General features: G+C 42.4%; 1 protein-coding gene across 1 annotated transcript in view; it reads right to left on the minus strand.

Moving 5' to 3' along the window:
- Positions 1–4,104, minus strand: part of PASD1 (PAS domain containing 1) — a 98,647-nt gene extending 94,543 nt beyond the window's left edge. The window contains exon 1 of the mRNA XM_011971385.1: positions 3,786–4,104. The gene's annotated coding sequence lies outside the window, so the exon portion shown is untranslated. The remainder of the gene's footprint in view (positions 1–3,785) is intronic.
- Between the last annotated feature and the right edge of the window lie 14,700 nt (positions 4,105–18,804).

The raw sequence follows: 18,804 nt of genomic DNA on the forward strand, positions 1-18,804 counted from the left end.
ACAATTGGCCGGGAGTGGTGGCTCACACCTGTAATCCCAGAACTTTGGGAGGCCGAGGCAGGTGGATTGCTTGAGCTCAGGAACTCAAGACCAGCCTGGACAACACAGCAAAACCCTACAGTCTCTACAAGAAAATACAAAAATTAGCCGGGTATAGTGGCATATGCCTGTGGTCCCAGCTACTCAGGAGGCTGAGGTAGGAGGATCACTTGAGCCCAGGAGGCAGAGGTTGCAGTGAGATGAGATCATGCCACTGCACTCCGGACTGGGTGACAGAGTGAGACCCTGTCTCAAACAAAACAAAAGAAAACAAAATGAAAAGACAATTGCTTAGATCTTGTCTTTTAAGAGACTGACTTTTGGGAAGTACCTCCTTGAAAATCTAGTGGAAGCCTTTGTCACATAGACCTTTGCCTATCAACATTCAGACACAGTCTAAGTTACATCAGCATGACTATAAACAGCAGCTTTTTATGTCTAGAGCAGGGTAGGCATTTCCCTGACTGATTTCCCTGACACCAGAGCCATAAAGAGGTGCTAGTAGTCCCCAGAAGCCTCTGCCAAAAGAAACCTTGATGACACTGAATCTTTATTTCCAGCTGTGACTATTCCTTTGAGCTCTGGCTCTAGAAGCACATCCAGTGACTTCCTAGATATTTCACCAGCACCTCATGCTCAGGTTCAAAACTAAAGTTACCAAATTGCTCCTGGTCCCGGTGCTCCTCATCTCAGTGAGTGGAATCAGTTGTATAAAACAAAAACTTGTAGGATCTTTGCTAACAGCTCCCTCTCCTTCACTCTGCCTCCAAACAATCCAGTCCAGCAAATCCTGATGAGTACACCTCTAAATCAGGTGTACTCATGGTTGAGCATCCCTGACTCAAAAATGGAAAATTCGAAATCTGAAATGCTCCAAAATCTGAAACTTTTTAAATTTTATTTTTATTATTTATTTATTTATTTATTTTGAGACGGAGTTTCACTCTTAGTGCCCAGGCTGGAGTGCAGTGGTGCAATCTTGGCTCACCACTACCTCCACCTCCCAGGTTTAAGCAATTTTCCTGCCTCAGCATCCTGAGTAGCTGGGATTACAGGCGCACGCCGGGCTTGGTAGAGACGGGGTTTTTCCATGTTGGTCAGGCTGGTCTCGAACTCCTGACCTCAGGTGATCCACCTACCTCGGCCTCCCAAAGTGCTGGGATTACAGGCGTGAGCCACCGCACCTAGACAAAATCTGAAACTTTTTAAGTGTAAATATGACACTCAAAAAATGCTCACTGGAACATTTTTGGACTTCAGATTTTCAGATTAAGGATGCTCACTCAGTAAGCATAATGCAAATACATGTATTCCAAAATCTGAAATCTGATACACTTTTGGTCCCAAGGATTTTGGATAAAGGATATCAACCTGCATAGGGAATCACTTTCTTAAAATCCTGCTATGGCTCTCTACTGTTGCCACCCTCACCTGGTCACCTCCTGCTTCAGAAAATGCTAGGCGTTATTGCTCCTCCATCATTTTGTTAATATGTGTGTCTCCCTCTGCCTTCTCCTTCCAGAGTTATTAATCTCATAATTCAAAACCCAATCTAAATCCTCCTCTTTGGGGAAGATGGGCTGAGGCCCTAACCCAGGGTAAACTGATCACTCCCTTCTCTTTGAAGTCCAGTGTCTGGGTTTCTTATTCACATATTATAGCTCAAAGCAAATAATGGGAGATAATAATTTGTTTGCACATTTCTCAGCTCCACTTGCCTGTGGACTCCCTAAAAGCTTGCATCTTTATTCTCAGTTGCTTTGCCCTATATCTTAGCTCAAAACGTGCCTCTAACAGAACTTTTGAATATGTGTTGAATGAAATGTTGAGACTAAAACCGGGAGAGTTAAACTACACTTTTATCACAAATGTTCGTTTTACTATCAACAACCAAATGCTCTCCCCACAATCCTAATTACTTTATCAACCCTATCAGCTTTCAGTTAAGAGTAGGAGGATTTGCAGTGTAATTCTTATCACCCAAGAAACTGGGTGTCTGTGAAGTACTTTGCAAAGAAATCTCCACATAAAGGCCAGCCATTGGAAAGCCACTTCCCACTGGCTCCTGACTTGCTGGGGAAAAAAAAGGAGGAACATCCCTCAGCCTGTTCTTTGCTGATGGAAGAAAGGTCCAGTTCCCGCCCCCACATCCTCCCTCCATCACTCCCAACTCTCCCAAGGAAGTGCTAGGATAATCTCAGAGACAGATGTCTAAGTAAGTACTGACAGACTGGAGGGCATCTACTGGCTACATTTGCCTGAATACTTTCAAAGTCATGAGTCCAATGCTTTCTGCCCGTTCTCTTGAGTTTGGTGGAAAGGATTCTCTTTTGCTGCCTGAGTGTCTTAACCCCTCAATACTCTCTTTTCTAGAACAGGCAGAGAAATAAGCACAACAAATCTACGTTAGATACAAACTGAGCTTACTGAAAGAACTAAGGTTAGAGAAAAGCACAGCCAATTAGTAGGGATATCTCAAAAAAACTAGGACGCCTGATTCTGTTCCTGGATCTCCTTTGGAGCATGACTTTGCCACCTGCCTTTCCTGGCATATTGTGTGGTGTATGGCATGCATAATACATAATCCAGTGTAGATTAATTTACATTCTTGATTTTATCCGTTGGAAAGTTATGTTCCCTTAAGATGGATGAGTAACTGATAAAATACTGTCTTATGAGTTGTAATTTTTGCAGGAAGTTTTGAATGAAAATACAGGGTCTTGCTCTGTTGCTCAGGCTGGGGTGCCATGGTTCATTCGTGACTCACTGCAACCTAGAACTCCCAGGCTCAAGTGATTCCTCCCACCTCAGTCTCCTGACTAGCTGGGCACCACACGCCCGGCTAATTTTCGTTTTTTGCTTTTTGTTTTTTTAAATTTTTGTAGAGAACAGGTCTCGCTAAGTCTGCCCAAGCTGGTCTCAAACTCAGCCTTACGAGTAGCTGAGACTAAGGTGCATGCCACCGGACCCACGCTCACCTCCATTATAGGTCTTCAGATACGTGGCTGCTGCGACTTTCACGCTAATCTGACTCCATTTTGTAAAAATACATTTTCTAAGGTAGCCACAACTTCTGTGTTCTCCGTCTAAGTGTGCCCAAATACACATCCTGACATAAACTCCTCATCATTTGAAATCCAAAAAAGCGAAAAACAAACTCAAATAACAAAAACCTCAAGGAGATCCTCCGAAAAGCCACTGCTGCCCTCAAAATTCTGAAGTCTGAGATTTCACGTGCACAAACTGCTCAATCTGCTAAAAGTGAGGCAAACCTCTTGATATGCGCGCCCACCGCAGCACACCGTCCTCGACCATGGTAATGGAGACGCGCCCAGCCCTACCGGACAGAGCCTGGCGTTCTCACTCAAACGCGCGCTCAGGCCGGCCTATTCGCAACACCCCAAGCTTTCCTTTCATCCCAACTCTGCTTCAATTTCTCGAAATGTCCAAAGAAAACTCAACGGGTGCCCCCTATGGTGCACCTGCGCTGGTGCCCAATGCGGGAGGAGGTTCAGAATGTGCAGGTCTTCCTCGTGCAACCCCCAGCTACCCACTGCCACCTCTCCCCCTCCCCCTCATCCCAACCAACCTTCCCAGGATGACCAGGAAAACGAGGGTCCTGGAGGAAATGTCTCTGATGGAGTAGCTTGAGCTCCTCAGCCACCGAGGGACAAAGGGGCTGGCTCCCCGCCGCCACCCCAAGTCATGTTACTTTGGAGTAGCCGTCATTAACGGACTTCACTCACCCTTGTGGAAGTCTTCACTGCTGGAGGCTGTAGGGACTTGGGGTGACTTGAAGCTCCTCCCTGTGGTCTCCAGTGAGAGACCGGGAACCGGGTGGGCTCCCGGAAAGTCTGCAAATGAGGAGCAGCTTCTAACTGACTCCTCCCGCAGTGAACTCCCCAGGGAAGTGCGTGGGCCCCAGAGTGCAAAGCGCGTGGTGGGGGCGTGGCGGGGGGGGCAGGCACGGAGGCAGCGTGGCTGCGGAAGTGGGGGGAGGAGTGGTAGCATTTCTCCCCAGACCTCGCGATGTTGGAGTGCGAGATCCCTACTGCCTCTGAAACTGGGGGTGCAGATAAACCACTTCAACGTAACCCTTACCTTGTCGAGTCAAAAGGTTCCACCCCAATCTGGGCTCTCCACCCTCCCTGGACCCTGGAGCACTACCTGAGCAGCACCTAATGGAGCCCAGAAAACGTATGGATCACAGAAAAGAGGGGTCTTTTTGAGTCCAATCACGGCTCTATTGTGGAACAAAGACGGTAGGACCCCATCCTGATCCAAAGGGGCTTTGTAGCCTCACAGAGCAAAATGCGACTCTTGTTGAGTATCAAGTCCAGCTTAGCAGGGCATCAGTGGGTGTCTGGAACCCCAGAGGTCAGAGGGAGGGCAACAACTGCACAGTGTACCCCTTGACCTGCTGCCTCATTTAGTATGGTTGTCTCAATCACAAGGCCAGCCTTGTTTTCACACCTCCCAATCCGCCCTCCTCTCTGGCCTTTTCCAGGAGACACACCCACTGAGCTTTGCAGGGTTGCCCTATATTATACCATTTGATTTCTCCAGTCTGTTTCTAAACACTCACGGGGAAGATGATCTCACAACCTCCCTCACCACTCATTCCAGAGTTGAATAAATCCTCAATGAGGAATAGATTTAACACTACATGTTATTTTCTTAAACTGACCAATTTTGAGACAAGTTAAAAAGACATTCAAAGAGTTAAAAGATCAAAACTAACTTTATTTGTTTACTTATTTATTTATTTTTGAGACAGAGTCTCGCTCTGTTGCCCAGACTGGAGCGCAGTGGCATGATCTCGGCTCACTGCAACCTCCACCTCCCGGATTCATGCCATTCTCCTCCCTCAGCCTTCCAAGTAGCTGGGACTACAGGTGCCCGCCACCACGCCCGGCTAATTTCTTTTTGTATTTTTAGTAGAGACGGGGTTTCACCATGTTAGCCAGGATGGTCTCAATCTCCTGACCTCGTGATCCGCCCACCTCAGCTTGCCAAAGTGCTGGGATTACAGGCATGAGCCACTGCGCCCGGCCCAAAAATCAACTTTAATTCTGCTGTATCACTAAGCACAGGAAGAACAAAGTACATATTAATTTAACATCATTACTATTAAATTTTATTCATAATAGTGATAACCCCTGCCCCTCTGACAAGGAGGATATGTCACAGAAAGGGCCCTAGAGCGTTCAGCCTCCTACTCAATCCTTGTAATGTCAAAAGTTGACCATTCTGAAGGTGGTCTTTGGATGTATTATTTTCTCCACATCAAAACTGAAGATCAATGCACTTCAGAAACAAGTTCCTAAACCCAGTTTCAGAAGGGACTCATTTTAAAACAGCATGGGTCTTCCTGACGGCATTTTAAATAAAACATTCTGACTCGCAGCTGTGTCTGCAACCTTCAGTCTCTACAAACAAACTCTAATTATTAAGTGTAAAAGCTTCAGTATGATGTAACATCTGAAATAACCAGGAAATGATAGAGCAAAAAAGTTGTTTAGCGAGGCAGGCATTTATGTAACACTTCTAGGAACCTAAATCACAATCCCCTTCTAGGGGCAGAGAAATCAGGTCTCTTCTTCCCCAACACACGTGCAATTCTTGTCCTTAAGCAAATCACTTCCCTTCTTTAAGTGCCATATTACATGCAAAGGGGTGATAACAACATGTATGAATGTAATACTTGTCATTTGTATATTGTCTGCATAAATTAACTTTAATTGTAAATTTAGTAGTGAGTTGTCAGAAACGACGTTCAAAAAGGATTTTTACATGCTTTTCTCCTGATAAAATCTCAACCAAGCTTCCTCAGAAAGGAGGCACGACTTCCGCCACAAAAGCAGAGAGATTAGCGGCAGCAAAGAACGGGAAGAGTTTGGGCTTAACTATAAATCCTGACCAGTCTTAGAGAACGTAATTAATATCTCTGAAGTCATGGTGTCCTTCTCCTGACAATGGGCCCAGTAATAAATAGTACTTGCCTCACAAAATTGGGATGCTTCAATGGGATGATGCATGCAAAGCACTTAGCAAAGGGCCTGGCAGGAAGGTGGTCCTGGTCAATGAGGCTGTAATTACCACCGGGAACCACAATAGAATACTCACCAAAAGCAGGAAGGGCTTCTAGATGTCCATCCCACCTGAACATGGGACGCAGGATTTGGGGAACTTTGGCCTGAGACTCTAGTGGTCTTTCTTGGAAGTATCATCTTACCTCTGCTCTTTCTCGCAGGGGGACTGGTCGATATCAAAGACTAGGCACTTGTCTGCAAAGAAAAGACAGTTGTGAGTAGCCTGTACAGCAAGTCCCAAAATTTCATAGAAATCTCTGGAGGAATTCCTTGGAAGACATAAAGGCAAGTGAGGTAAGGTTTTATTTCTATGTGGTCATCAAACTGTCATTTGTTTGGTTCATCCTCAGAGGAGATAAGTATCTCATTTTCACATCTCTTGAGGCAAAACAGAGCAAACTTATATAAAATCAACATGAAGTCATCTTGGCTTGTAAGAATACTCACACTTTTGTTCATCTCCAGTTTATTTGAATGCAATTTTGTGGAGCCTTGGTAATATTTCCATTATGTCTGAAATACACTGATCAATGTGTGATTTGAGTGTTCCTCAATAGTCCTCCATTTTTCTGGGGGGGGGGAACGTATGATGTTAATACATAGTGGTGTACCTTAAAGACATCTGCTGTATTTTACTTGTGGAAAAATTTAATGATAAATACATAAAAGGAATTTAAGTAGTGCTCTTTTAATTCATTTGGAATTTTTTAAAAAATCAATTAATTCTAGAAGAATCCTCATTTTATGTCTATACAGTTTTCAGCTCTATTCATCAAACATACAGTGGGTGACTTCTATTTCGCTACCTACTATAGTCTTCATAATTCCAGGAGTACAAACCAGATATAAGATCCATTTCTAGATGCCAAGTCTCTCCTATATAGCATGATTATTGTTCTCTGGCAAAAATCTCAAAAACAGTCAGGCTTTCTGGTGCTAAAAATGTTCTTTAGGCACAAGAAATGCCATATGAACTGTCCTCTCCTCCATCACTGGCACTGCTTTAGTTCAAATCGCCATTAAGTCTAGTCTGCACTCCTGACTGGAGTTCTTGCTGCCTCCACTCTCGACCCCTGCAAATTGTTCTCCGCCTAGTAGCCATTGTGACCTCTAAAATGAAGTTCATGTCATATCACTTCCATAATGGGAATACTGTCAGCTCCCCTACCGCCACCGCCACTATTTTTGCTTGTGGAGAAAGGCCTAATGCCAGCCTCACCTCCTCTAATACCCCTCCCAATTATAATGATAGTTTTTCTCTCCTCACTCCGCAACAGGTGAATATACATAACTTTGCTAGAGTTTTTCATTGTTTTGATTTTTATTTCTTAAATATTATCATTAGGGTTGAACATCTTTTTATAGAGTAATATCATGTATTTCATTAATTTTTTCTTGGTGAATTGCCAATTAATTTCCATTTTTTTCTTTTACTTTAAGCTCTGGGATACATGTGCAGAACGCACAGGTTTGTTACATAGGTATACATGTGCCATGGTGGTTTGCTGCGCCTATCAACCCGTCATCTAGGTTTTAGCCCCTCATGCATTAGGTATTTGTCCTAATGCTCTCCCTCTCCTTGCCTCCCAACCCCCAGCAGGCCCCGGTGTGTGATGTCTTTCACCTTGTGTACATGTGTTCTCATTGGTCAACTCCCACTTATGAGTGAGAACATGTAGTGGCTCTTTTTTTGTTGTGTCTCTGCTAGGTTTTGGTATCAGGATGATGCTGGCCTCGTAAAACGAATTAGGGAAGAGTCCCTCTTTTTCTATTGCTTGGAATAGTCTCAGAATGAATGGTACCAGCTCCTCTTTCTACCTCTGGTAGAATTCGGCTGTGAATCCATCTGGTCCTGGGCTTCTTTTGGTTGGTAGGCTATTAATTACTGCCTCAATTATAGAACTTGTCATTGGTCTATTCAGGGATTTGATTTCTTCCTGGTTTAATCTTGGGAGGGTGTATGTGTCCAGGAATTTATCCATTTCTCCTAAATTTTCTAGTTTATTTGCATATAAAAGTTTATAGTATTCTCTGATGGTAGTTTGTATTTCTGTGGTATCAGTGGTGATACCCCCTTTATCATTTTTTATTGTGTCTATTTGATTCTTCTCTCTTCTTTATTCATCTGGCTAGCGGTCTATCTATTTTGTTAATCTTTTCAAAAAATTAGCTTCTGGATTCATTGATTTTTTTGAAGGGTTTTTCATGTCTTTATCTCCTTCAGTTCTGCTGTGATCTTAGTTATTTCTTGCCTTCTACTAGCTTTTGAATTTGTTTGCTCTTTTCTAGTTCTTTTAATTGTGATGTTAGGGTGTTGATTTCAGATCTTTCCAGCTTTCTGATGCCGGCATTTAGTGCTTTAAGTTTCCCTCTTAACATTGCTTTAGCTGTATCCCAGAGATTCTGATACGTTGTCTCTTTGTTCTTGTTGGTTTCAAGAACTTCTTTATTTCCGAGTTAATTTCGTTATTTACCCAGGAGTCATTCAGGAGCAGGTTGTTCAATTTCCATGTAGTTGTGCAGTTTTGAGTGAGTTTCTTGATCCTGAGTTCTAATTTCATTGCACTGCTGTCTGAGAGACTGTTTGTTATGATTTCCTTTCTTTGGCATGTGCTGAGGAGTGCTTTACTTCCAATTATATGGTTTATTTTAGAATAAGTGCTATGTGAGACTGAGAAGAATGTATTTTCTGTTGATTTGGGGTGGAGAGTTCTGTAGATGTCTGTTAGGTCCACTTGGTCCAGAGCTGAGTTCAAGTCCTGAATATCCTTGTTAATTTTCTGTCTCATTGATCTGTCTAATATTGACAGTGGGGTGTTAAAGGCTCCCACTATTATTGTGTGTGAGTCTAAGTCTCTTTGTAGGTCTCCAAGAACTGTTTTTTTGTGAATCTGGGTGCTCCTGTATTGGGTGCACATATATTTAGGATAGTTAGCTCTTCTTGTGGCATTGATCCCTTTACAATTATGTAACGCCCTTCTTTGTCTTTTTTGATCTTTGTTGGTTTAAAGTCTGTTTCATCAGAGACTAGGATTGAAATCCCTGCTTTTTATTCTTTCCATTTGCTTGGTAAATATTCCTCCATCCCTTTATTTTGAGTCTGTGTGAGTGTTTGCATGTGAGATGGGTCTCCTGAATACCACACACAGATGGGTCTTGACTCTATCCTATTTGCCAGTCAGTGTCTTTTAATTGGGGCATTTAGCCCATTTATATTTAAGGTTAATATGGTTAGGTGTGAATTGGATCCTGTCATCATGATGCTAGCTGGTTATTTTGCACATTAGTTGATGCAGTTTCTTCATAATGTCATTGGTCTTTATATTTTGGTGTGTTTTTGCAGTGGCTGGGACCGGTTTTTCCTTTCCATATTTAGTGTCTCCTTCAGGAGCTCTTATAAGGCAGGCCTGGTGGTGACAAAATCCCTTGGCATTTACTTGTCTGTAAAGGATTTTATTTCTTCTTAGCTTATAAAGCTTAGTTTGGCTGGATATGAAATTCTGGGTTGAAAATTCTTTTCTTTAAGAATGTTGAATATTGGCCCCTACTCTCTTCTGGCTTGTACGGTTTCTGCATAGAGATCCGCTGTTAGTCTGATGGGCTTCCCGTTGTAGGTGACCTGACCTTTCTTGCTCTGAGCCCTTAACATTTTTTCCTTTATTTCAACCTTGAAGAACCTGACAATTATGTGTCTTGGGGTTGCTCTTCTAGAGGAGTATCTTAGTGGTGTTCTCTGTATTTCCTGAATTTGAGTGTTGGCCTGTCTTGCTAGGTTGGGGAATATCCTGAAGTGGGTTTTCCAACTTGATTCCATTCTCCCAATCGCTTTCAGGTACACCAATCAATCATAAGTTTGGTCTTTTCACATAATCCCAAGAAGCTTCACATATTTTTTGGAGTCTTTGTTCATTACTTTTCATTCTTTTTTCTCTAATCTTGTCTTCATGCCTTATTTCAGTAAGGTAATCTTAAATCTCTGACATCCTTTCTTCCACGTGATCAATTCAGCTGTCGATACTTGTGTGTGCTTCACGAAGTTCTCATGCTGTGTTTTTTAGCTCCATCAGGTCATTTATGTTCTTTTCTAAACTGGTTATTCTAGTTAGCAGTTCCTGTAACCTTTTACCAAGGTTCTTAGCTTCCTTGCATTGGGTTAGAACATGCTCCTTCAGTTCAGAGCAGTTTGTTATTACCTACCTTCTCAAGCCTACTTCTGTCAATTCATCAATCTCATTTTCCATCTAGTTTTGTGCCCTTGCTGGAGAGGAGTTGTGATCATTTGGAGAAGAGGCATTCTGGTTTTTGGAATTTTCAGCCTTTTGTGCTGGTTTTTCCTCATCTTCATGGATTTATCTACCTTTGATCTTTGAGGCTGATGGCCTTTGGAAGGGGTTTTTGTGTAGAGGTCTTTTTTGTTGATGTTGATGTTGTTGCTTTCCATTTGTTAGTTTTTCTTCTAATATTCAGGCCCCTCTTCTGCAGGTCTGTTGTGGTTTGCTGGAGGTCCACTCCATACCCTGTGCACTTAGGTGTCACCAGTGGAGGCTGCAGAATAGCAAAGATTGCTGCCTGCTCCTTCCCCTGGAAGCTTTGTCCCAGAAGGGCGCTGGCTTGATGCCAGCCAGAGCTCTCCTCTATGAGGTGTCTCCCAGTCAGGAGGCACGGGAGTCAGGGACCCACTCAAGGAGGCAGGCAGTCTGTCCCTTAGCAGAGCTGGTGTGCTGTGGTGGGAGAATCCCCCTTGTCAGGATCAGATGCTCTCTCCAGAGCTCTCAGGCAAGAAAGATTAAGTCCACTGAAGCTGTGCCCACAGCCACCCCTCACCTCAGGTGTTCTGTCCCAGGGAGATGAGAGTGTTATCTGTAAGCCCCTGACTGGGGCTGCTGCCTTTCCTTCAGAGATGCCCTTCCCAGTGAGGCGGAATCTAGAGAAGCACTCTGGCCATAGTCGCTTTGCCACACTGTGGTGAATTCCTCCCAGTTCAAACCTCCCAGTCTCCTTAGCACTGTCAAGGGAAAACTGCCTACTAAAGCCTCAGTAGTGGCAGATGCCCCTCCCCCCACCAAGCTCCATCCTCCCAAGTTGCCTCCAGACTGCTCTGCTGACAGTGAGAATTTCAAGCCAGTGGTTCTCAGCTTGCTGGGCTCCGTGGGAGTGGGACCCACAGAGGAAGACCACTTGACTCCCTGGCTTAAGCCCCCCTTTCCGGGGGAGTGAACTGTTTTGTCTCACTGGTGTTCCAGGTGCCACTGGGGTATGAAAAAATTCTTGCTGCTAGCTCGGTGTCAGCCCAAACAGCCACCTAGCTTTGTGCTAGAAACCCAGAGTCCTGGTAGTGTAGACACACGAGGGAATCTCCTGGTCTGTGGATTGCAAAAACCATGGGAAAAACATAGTACCCAGTCTGGGTAGCACAGTCCCTCACGGCTTCCCTTGGCTGGTGGGGCAGGGAGGTCGCCCAACTCCTTGCGCTTCTCGTATGAAGCGACACCCCACCCTGCTTCTGCTTGCTCTCCTTGAGTTGTGCCCACTGCCTAACCAGTCCCAATCAGATGAACTGGGTACCTCAGTTGGAAGTGGAGAAATTATCCACCTTCTGCGTTGGTCTTGCTGGGAGCTGCAGAATGGAGCTGTTACTATTTGGCTATCTTGTCTTCACTCCTAGAGTTCTTACTAAATGTTTTGATGTGACCAACTATGGAAGAAACATGTTCTGGCATTGGAATCCAGGAAAAAAAAATAATGCCTTTCAGAAACAGCACTAACTAAAAAGAAAAAAAATGTTAAAATATGTTCTTAGAGAGCCAAAACCTCTATGATTTCTTCTTCCTCTGCTCTCAATTTAGCAAGAACAAGTTTAAGGCAGGCGAGGTGGCTCATGCCTGTAATCCCAGCACTTTGGGAGGCCAAGGTAAGTGGATTACTTGAGGTCAGGAGAGTTCGAGACCAGCCTGGTCAAAATGGTAAAACCCCGTCTCTACAAAAATACAAAAATTAGCTGGATATGGTGGTGTGTGCCTGTAATCCCAGCTGCTCAGGGAGGCTGAGGCAGGAGCATGGCTTGAACCCAGGAGGTGGAGGTTGCAGTGAGCCGAGATCGCGCCACTGCACTCCAGCCTGGGTGACAGAGCAAGACTTCATCAAAAAAAAAAAAAACAAAAACAATAATCAAAACCATTGAAAATACCTATGTCCTCTAACCTACAGAGAGTTGATGAACCTCTGAAGAGTCTCTCACAAGGATGAGAGAAGGGCAAAAGTAGGAAATTTACTTGGGGTCTTGCCTTAGTGATCCTGGCATAGCCAAGATGGCCATTATGGATGGTCTCGTCCAAGCCCCTCACTTTCTAATGGAGGACAGTGAAGCCCAGGGAGTTCTTTGGGGAGAATTATCAAATCCCAGGTCTAGAGATTAGTTGTACCCTGATGAGAAGCCCTGGATGCTCCCACTTTATCATGCCCACATGTATTTTGCTCCCACAAAAAGGTTGCTTTGAAACAGAGCATGAACAGGCTCTAAAGTTGTTCCTAAATTTCCAACAAATGGTAAGATGGTAGACTTAAACCCAGACACATCAATAATTAGATTAAAAGAAAATAATAGTATGAAAACCTCAATTAAAAGACAAAAATGACCAGACTGGGAAAATAAAGCAATCTGAACTGTAATCTCATATATAGGAAACACCTCTTTTTTTGAGACAGGGTCTCCTTTTGTCACCCAGGCTGGAGTACAGAGGTGCAGTCACAGCTCACTGCTGCCTTGACCTCCTGGGCTCAAGCATTGTCCCACCTCAGCCTCCAGTGTAGCTGGAACTACATACAGGTGTGCTCCACCACACCGGATACTTTTTTGATTTTTTTTGTAGAGACAGGGTCTCACTTCGTCGTCCAGGCGTCTTGAACTCCTGGACTTAAGCAATTCTCCCATCTCTGCCTCCAAAACTGCTTGGATTATAGGTGTGAGCCATCACATCCAGCCTATAGGAAATGCCTTTAAATACAAAGATGAAGAGAGGTTAAAAGTAGGATGAAAAACAGGTATCACACAAATATTAATTATAAAAAAGATGGAGTAGCTCTATTAATACTAGATAAAATGGACTGCAGGATAAGTAATCTTACCAGGAATAAGAATAACATTTCATAGTAATAAAAGAGTCAATTGAAGAAGGCATAACAGCATCAAAAAGAACAAAATGCTTAGGAATAAACTTAACCAAGGAGGTTAAAGATTTGTGCACTAAAAAGTACAAAATGCTAAAATAAATGCAAGAAGACACAGAAAATGGAAAAGGCATCCCCAAGTTCATGGATTGGAAGATTTAATGTTGTTAATATGTCAGTACTATCTAGAGCAATCTACAGATTCATCCCAATCCTTATCAAAACCCTGATGGCAATTTGCAGAAATATAAAAATCTGTCCTTAAATATATACATGGAATCTCAAGAGACATTGAATAACCAAAATAATCTTTAAAAAGAACAAAGTTGAAGGTCTCACACTTCCTGATTCCAAAACTTACAACAAAGCTACATGAATCAAAAGAATGTAGCCCTGGCATAAAGACAGACATATAAAGAATAAACTAGGCCAGGCACAGTGGTTCATGCCTATAATCATTACACTTTGGGAGGCCAGGGCAGGCAGATTGCCTGAACTCAGGCGTTCAAGACCAGCCTGGGCAACACAGTGAAACCCCATCTCTACTAAAATACAAAAAATTAGCTAGGCATGGCGGCGGGCACCTGTAGTCCCAGCTACTCGGAGGCTGAGGCAGGAGAATCATTTGAACCCGGGAGGCAGAAGTTGCAGAGAGCCAAGATTGTGCCACTGCACTACAGCCTGGGCAACAGGGCTAGACTCCATCTTAAAAAAAAAAAAAAAAAAAAAAAAAAAAAAAAAAGAATAAACTAGACGGCCCAGAGATAAAAGTTCGCATATATAGTCAAATGATTTTCAACAAATGTACCAAGACCATTCAATGAGGAAAGGGCAGTCTTTACAACAAATGATGCTGGGAAAACTTGGTATCCACATGCAAAAAAGTTTTAAATGAAGTTGGAACCTTACCTTATACCATATACAAAAATTAACTCAAAGTTAATCAAAGACATAAATGCAATTGCTAAAACTACAGAACTCTTAGAAGAAAACATAAGGGAAAAAAGCCTCATGATATTAGACTTAGCAATGATTTCTTAAATATGGCACTAAAAGCATACACAACAAAAGAAAAAATGAATAAATTGGCTTTCATCAAAATTTTTTAAAATTTATGCATTAAAGGACACTATCAACAGAGTGAAAGGCAGCTCATGAAATGGTAGAAAATATTTGTAGATCATATATCTGACAAGGGATTAAAATCTAGATTATATAAAGAACTTCTACAACTCAACAGAAATAACAAAACGAAAGGAAAAGGACTGGAATAAACATTTCTCTAGAGAAGCTATACAAATGACTGATAAACATATGAAAAGATGCTCAACATCACTAATCATTAGGAAAATGCAAATCAAAACCACAATAAGATAACATTTCACATCCATTAGAATCATTATTATTTTAAAAACAGAAAATAACAAGCATTGGTGAGGATACTGAGAAATTGGAACCCTTATGCATTACTGGTGGGAATATAAAATGGTGCAGCAGCTGTTAAAAAATACATATATATGTAGTATGCTGGTGCCCTAGAGAGCTAAACATAGAATTGTCACATAATTTAGTAATTCCACTTCTGAGTACATACACAAAAAATTGAAAGCAGGGACTGAACAGATATTTGTATACCCATATTCATAGCAGCATTATTTACAGTAACCAAAAAGTGGAAGCAACAACAGATTAATGGCGAAACAAAATGTGATATATAAAGAAAACAGATCAGCTAAGCATGGTGGCTCACACCTATAGTCCCAGCACTTTGGGAGGCTGAAGTGGGAGGAGAGCTTGAGCTCAGGAGTTTAAGACCAGCCTGGACAACATAGTGAGAACTCCACCTTTACCAAAGTAATTTTTAAATCAGCAAGCTGTGGTGGCACATAGTTCTGGTTTTAGCTACTTGGGAGACTGAGGTGGGGGGATTGCTCGAGCCCAGGAGTTTGAGGTTGCAGTGAGCTAAGTAAGCTATGATTGCACCACTGCATTCCACCTTGGGCAACAGAGTGAGACTCCGTCTCTTAAAAAAAAAGACAATGAATTATTATTCAGCCTTCAAAGGAAAAACATTTTGACACATGCTACAACATGAATGAATCTTGAGGACATTATGCTATGTGAAGTAAGCCAGTCACAAAAGCATTATATAAGTTGAATCCACTTATAGGAGGTATCTAGAGTAGTCAAACACATAGAAATGAGGGCTGGGGGAGGATATATGAGGAGTTCTTGTTTAATGGGTACAGAGTTTCACTTTAGGAAGATGAAAAAGTTCTGGAGATGGTTGACAGTGATGGCTGCACAACAATGTGAATGTAGTTATCACCCCAAACTTAACACTTAAAACTGGTTAAAGTGCTAAATTTTTTGTTATGTATATTTTACCACAATAAAATGAATTTTAGAATTAAAAAGTAAGGATACTACATTATGACCACATAGAATTCATCCCATAAACACAAGGTTGGTTTAACATTTGAAAATCAATTAATTTAAGTTACCAGAATAAAGGAGAAAACCCAGAGGATCATTGACAGAGATATAAAAATGGACAACATTCAACACCCATTCCTTATATAAATATAAATATATATTCAACAATCCAGGAATAGAAGAAAATTTCCTCAACCTGACAAAGGGCATCCAAAAAAGACCTACAGTTAACATCACACTTGATGAAAAATTGAAAGCTTTCCTCCTAAGATCAGAAGTAAGACTCAATTATAAAAGACTAACTACTTTTTCTGTGAGTGGGAACTATTCAAATATGTCCTCTCTTTCCAGTTTTATTCAACATTATACCAAAGGGCCTATTCAGTAAAATGCTAATAAAGAAATATAAGACAAAGATATTAGAATGTAAGAAGCAAAACTATTCAGATGACATATATATGCACATAGAAAATCTATGGAATCTACAAAAAATCTGCTAGATTTAAGGTGTTAATACAGGAGAGTCAAAAGTTACAAAGTCAATGTACAAAAATCAATTGTGCGTAGATCTTAACTAACCAAAATAAATAAATAAACAAAAAGTGAAAGGAAATGGTAACTATGTGAGGTGATGGATGTGTAAATCATTTAATATTTCACAGTATATACATATGTCAAAATATCCAGTTATACACCTTAAATATATACAATTTTTACTTACCAATTATGCCTCACTGAAGCTGGGGAAAAAATCAATTATGGGACTTCCACTTTTGGGAAGATGGAGTTGACATACTTCTCCCTGTTCCTTCCACTAAGTACAACTAAAACCCCTGGACAATAGGTATAAAACAAACAGAAGTAGACACTGAAAGGTAGAAAGAAGAAAATTGACTCTTTAGGGACTTCAGGACCCATGGAACTACTCCATGGTGACTTCTGTGGGTTTTCTTTCTGCCTCACAGATCCCAAACTTGGAGCTGAAGAAACTAGCAATCTGTAAACACCAATGGGTGCGGACAAAAATACTCCAACAAAAACTTGCTCTCTCCAGCCAAAGGACCAGGAAAGGGGTGCCTAGGACAGAAAACATTTGGACAATAACTTCTCTAATTCAGCTAAATACCATAGAAAAATTACTGTGACCCCACCTTCATTCCAGCCAGCAACGGCACCCCAATCTCTCTTTCAAGCCAGGGCCAGAAAACACCAAGTAGGAACTTCCACCATAGCTCACTGGAAACAGGGTCCTGTCCCTTCCCCTCTCCATGATGACAGCTCCTGTGACCTGCCTGGCAGGCCCTTTGAGGGAAGTCTAGCCTCATCCATTCACTCACTCAGCATTCAGAGATGGTGGCCAATACTCTGGCCTGGGCCTTGGGGATTCATAAATGAGGAAATCCCAATCTCTGCCTTCTAGGGGTTCATAGACTTGGAAGTAAGGGTTGACAGTTGATTTAACAAGTTACAGTGCAATGTAATAGGGGAAGGCTGTGGTGAAAGAAGGCACAGGGCGCTATACTTGCACCGGGGAGGGACTATAACACCACAGAGATGGGGAGGAAGGCAACAATTCTAGCAATGCTTCTCAGAGAGGGTGATGGTGATTGCAGAGCTGAGTCCTGATGAGTCTCAAGTAGCAAGCCAAACAAAAAAAGTGATGAAAGTGCTTTCCAAGCAGAAAAAAAATAGCATATGCAAGTCACTAAGACATTAAACATCCTACTGTACTCGGGAGGCTGAGGCAGGAGAATGGTGTGAACCCGGGAGGCGGAGCTTGCAGTGAGCCGAGATTGCGCCACTGCACTCCAGCCTGGGTGACAAAGCAAGACTCTGTCTCAAAAAAAAAATAACATCCTACTGATGAAATTGGGTATCATTCTTTTGGCCTGGAGCATAGAGTATGAAGGGCAGGTGGAAGAAGATGAATCTAGACATGTAAGGAGGGGCCAGATCATGCAAGACCTTGAAATCTTGCATGTAGTTGACTCAATAAATATTTGGTGAAAGAATAAATAAAAGTCTTAATGGGATAAACAATCAATTAACTTCAAGCTGTTTTGAGGTTCAATCCTCAAGTCTTTCAGGAGCCACTGAAATATAGTGAGAAAGATGTAGTCAGATGGGATATACTAGAAAAAACAGCAGAAAGGCAGGCTACATGCACCCTACCTGCACAGCATCAGGACAAGGCCCTTAACTTCATAGCCAGTACTACTAGGGAACGTATAAAGCCTTGAGACTGAAAATCTTGGTAACAAACATGAACAAGATTGCCCTTAAACATTTTCAGACTTGCAGGAACAGCCAGAACTGTTTTGCCTAGGGACAGGATGGTAACACAACCAAAGAAGACTATGGTCTTTTCATTGCAACTTGAAACTCAAGACATTTCAACAGAACGCAACAAACTAAGCTCTGAGGTCAACCATCTTCCATCTTGGCTGACATTGCCCTACTTCTGCCTTTTGTAGAGGGTGGACTGTTTTCTAACTGGGTGTATAATGAGAACAGAAATGGATTCCTTAGGCATATCTTGACTTTCCTCATTTAAGTGGGCTGCCAAGAACCTGAGCTAACAGGACTGATGATGCTTCCCAACTCCTCCCGAGTGCTATGACTCATGATGGTGGGTAAAGCCTCTTTGGCAAACTGTAAACATGGCAAAGCTGACCAAGTTTATTTCCTGCTCCTGTTCCTTAAGTCTCCTTCCTCCTACCCTGTAGTGGTCGGCTTGTTGACCTTAGAACTGCAACACTTTTCTTTTCACTAAGACAGCCAAATGCCTAGGCAGATAAAAAGGGGTCCCTGGAGAGAATCTCCTACCTGCCCCACAATTGTTTACATCAAATGCTTGTGTGCAGATGAAGAAATCTGCCCAGGGCTTGTCTGGGCATGCCCACAGTGGACTGGAGTCCAACATACACACTGGGAGAAGTGGGTGGAGCCACAGGGAATTCACATCTTAAGCAGAGGAGGACTCTGCTCTCTTCAGCTTGTGTGATGACCTGGGAAACAATCTGTGAGGTGGAGGGCCTGTTAGCAAGACTCCATATCACTTTGCTGAGAG

The sequence above is a fragment of the Mandrillus leucophaeus genome, unplaced genomic scaffold, assembly GCF_000951045.1.
Source record: "Mandrillus leucophaeus isolate KB7577 unplaced genomic scaffold, Mleu.le_1.0 Scaffold1218, whole genome shotgun sequence".
Lineage (NCBI taxonomy): Eukaryota > Metazoa > Chordata > Mammalia > Primates > Cercopithecidae > Mandrillus > Mandrillus leucophaeus.